Raw genomic sequence first — 3,513 nt, forward strand, 5'->3', positions numbered from 1 at the left:
GATTTTGGTTTCTGGAGGTCTGTTTTTTTTTGGGGGGGGTGGGGGTTGAGACAGGACTGTGTAACCTAGCCTCGTCTCGAAGCCATGAAGATCCTCCTGCCTTAGCTTTCCAAGGGCTATGACGACAACCTGTCTAGCTTTGCTGTTCTTACAGTCTAGATAGAAGTCCTTACCAATGTAAGATTGGCAGGTTCTTTCCTGCCATTTATAGACTGCATTCTTCTTGCTCTCTTTGGATCACTGATTCCCTCTTCAAAAAGATGTGCTTTCTGAAGCACACACTCCGAAGCCTTCAGAGGCTGGGAGGGTCATCTGGAAGATGTGGAGTGGCCCTTGGTTTCCCTCATGTAACGAACTCTGTGTTTGGTCCGGTGTGGGCTTTGGATTTGCACGAACCTGCCTTTGGATGGTATGCTGGTTCTGTCCCTGTTGCTGTCCGTGAATGCCCGAGGCCAGGTTATTAATAGAGAGCAAGCATTTCTTTGTTCTTGGAAGTCCAATTGCATGAGGCCGTATCTGCTTGGCAGATGATGGGACTACTTCCTGCCTCCTAACAGAATCGAGGGTGCCCCATGTTGAGACACACTGAGTACCAGAAAGGTAACAAGAAGCCACTTCCTCAGTAACTCATTAATCCGTTTATGCAGGCAGTCGCTGGCCACCGCATCTCCCACAGGACCTGCCTTCAAATGCCACAGACGTGAATCAGAGGATTGAGTTTCTAGACGTGACTGCCAAATGGCTCTCTCCCTTTCAAAGCTGAGCAGGAACGGGCAAATTACCTGACTCTCCCAAGACCTGAGTCTGCTTGTAGACGAAATGCGGCAGCTACTGCTGGCCTCCCAGGATGTGCACGGAACAGGCAACTTAAAGTGTTTCTAAACTGGGTGGTAGGAGGCAGGACGGTTGCCAAAAGTTCAAGGCTAGCCTGATCTACACAGTGAGTTCCAGGCCAGCCATAACTACCTAGCAAGACCTTGGGAGATACACAGCACAGAGTGAAAGAGACTGAGTGGGCCTTTCTACGTGGTTCTAACTATGTGTACATTTCATCAACACGTGTGTATTCACAGGTACATGTCTACTGTGTGCATGAGTGTGTACACGTGTGCACGGACAGAGGTTAACAGGTGCCTCCCTCTATTGCTTTCTGCTCTCAGATTTTTTTTTTCTTGTTTGAGACAAGGTCTCACGATGTAGCCCTGGCTGACCTGGAACTCAGCATGGAGAGCAGGCTGGCCTCGAATTCACAGAGATAACTTGCCTCTGCCTTCTGAGTCCTGGGATTAAAGGTGTGTACCACGCCCATCTTCCATCTTAATTTTTGAGACAGATCACTGTACCTGGAGTTCTCTGACTGGCTGGACTGACTGCTTAGCAAGCTCCAAGAAGCCACCTGTTAGCAACCAGGGGTTGTGGCTGCCTGTGACCATGTGCTGGGGACGTGAATTCAGTTACTCACTTAAGTCAACTCTCCTGCCTCTTTACCTACACTTTAAAATATAGACTTACATCTGTTCTGGTGTAAGCTTGAGGCTCAGTAAGAATCTGCGCTCTCTCTCTCTCTCTCTCTCTCTCTCTCTCTCATGCCTATGTGCAACAACCTGGTACAGCCCTTAGTTTCATACCCTGTCCGTGCAGGACATACCAGCTTTAGTAGGAGAAACTTGAACCTGATCTCTCACAGTGCTGGGGTACGGGTAGGGGTGGGGGGACAGCGGCAGACGGGCCCGTGGCAATGGGGAGGTACCATACTTTTTCATTTTCCTGTATTATTAAATTAAGAGACACAGTGTGCTCCACCCCTTGTGCCTATGAGGGTTTCTGTCCCCTGACACCAAAGGACAGTCGCCCATTTGCTTTTCCTAGCCAGGGGAAATGACCTTCTGACCCCAAGCAAGGGTTTCTTAGTCTCCCCCCCCCCCCCAGCATCCGTCACCACACTTTTTGAGCGTTCCCAGCCTGTGTATCCTGTGCCCCAGTATTTTGTAACCTGTGCCTACCATGCTTGGGATGCACAGCTGTACTCTGCTTCCTAAGTCAGACCACAGAGCACCCTGGGTAGAGTGTTGGGGTCTCAAGGGGAGAGGACTCCAATCCCAGAGTCCTTCTGGAGGTTCAGAAGCTGACTTCCCGTAACAAGTTGATCCATCAGCTACAGGCATGTCCTCCTAAGACTGGGCTGTGGGTTTAATAGTAAAAATGAAACCACGGTGAAGTTCCTCTTCTTTGCTCCTGGGCCCCTGGTGGTAAACTCCCTCCCCGCTCTGAGTCAGTTTCAGAGCCGTGGTATCAAGGCGGAAGTGCTGGTGTCTGCGCGGCCCATCATCTTTGCTCAGAGAATATCCTTGCAGGCAGGATGCCTCTGCCCACACACCTCCAACAGGGCAAAGCTCCAGAAATGGCAACAGAAGAGTCGGGCTCAGAGCCAAGATGAGGCAACTCTCGCCCCTGCCAAGCAATATGTTAGACTGTCCATTTGAGTGTCCCCGTCCTGTACCTAACCTGACATGGCGACCCAGGAGACGCAAACCCTGTACCTTCTGAGTCTCCAGGTAGATGGAGGAAGCCTGCTGAGTCGGTGAGAGTTCCTGCTTCTCACACCCTCCCAGGGGCCTTCTCAGTACCCTGTCACAATTATTCTTTGTAAGGTAACATTCGCACTTAAAAAAGAAAAAAAAAACATTTATTCAAAACATGTTGTGGATCTGAGTGAAAAGAGAAGTGAGGTAGAAGTGGCTGGCGCCTGAGCTCTGGCCTTTTCCAGATTCTCCGGGGCACACACGGTCAGGTCACTCACAGCTCTTCCCAGCGCGTCCTGCCATGAGGCGTCTGCAGGCCATGCCTTTGCCCTATCCTCTTAGAGTTCTCTCTGGGCTTCCTCATCTCCTCAGTAAACTATGGGTTCAGACCACTAGCCAGTCAGCAGGCTCCTAACAGAGCCACACACGCATCAAGCTCCTGCCTCAACCAGCACAGGGGGAGGCTTCAGCTGACATCTATCTTCAGGTAGGTGGGGGTCACTGAGCCCACCCTAACCATATAGAAGAACCTTGGAGAATTAAATCTTTCCAGGTGGCCCAGCAGTGGGTTCTAAAACTCCACTCCAGTTGGCGTTGGTTGGCCTTGGTAAAAATAACTGGAAGCCTAGCCCTGAGGGGGCTGAGGCAGAGGCTTTCCTAAAGTTTGGTAGTGAGTGTGAGGCCAGCCAGAGTTAAAGTTTCAACAAAACAGAGCGTAAACAGAGTCATAGAAAGGGTCCCAGGTGTGAGACCACCAACCCGAAACGCTGGGTTGAGGGGAAGTCGAGCCTGGATCTGACTCTTCCCGGGGACCTAGGCAGCTGCATGGCCTTGAGCAAGCCTTTTGCACGCCCAGCTCTACCCTCTGCACCTGAACACGCAGATGGCACACTCTGCGTGTCTTGGCACCTGTGTCTACGTGGGTACAAGCTTTTGGGCAGGGTTAAGCTGCCATTCTACCAAAAGTGATGAGCCTTTCTTTCCCCCTGCC

Source organism: Alexandromys fortis, unplaced genomic scaffold (assembly GCF_014885135.2).
Source record: "Alexandromys fortis isolate MF-2015 unplaced genomic scaffold, M_Fortis_MF-2015_v1.1 scaffold_2_1_26212458, whole genome shotgun sequence".
NCBI lineage: Eukaryota > Metazoa > Chordata > Mammalia > Rodentia > Cricetidae > Alexandromys > Alexandromys fortis.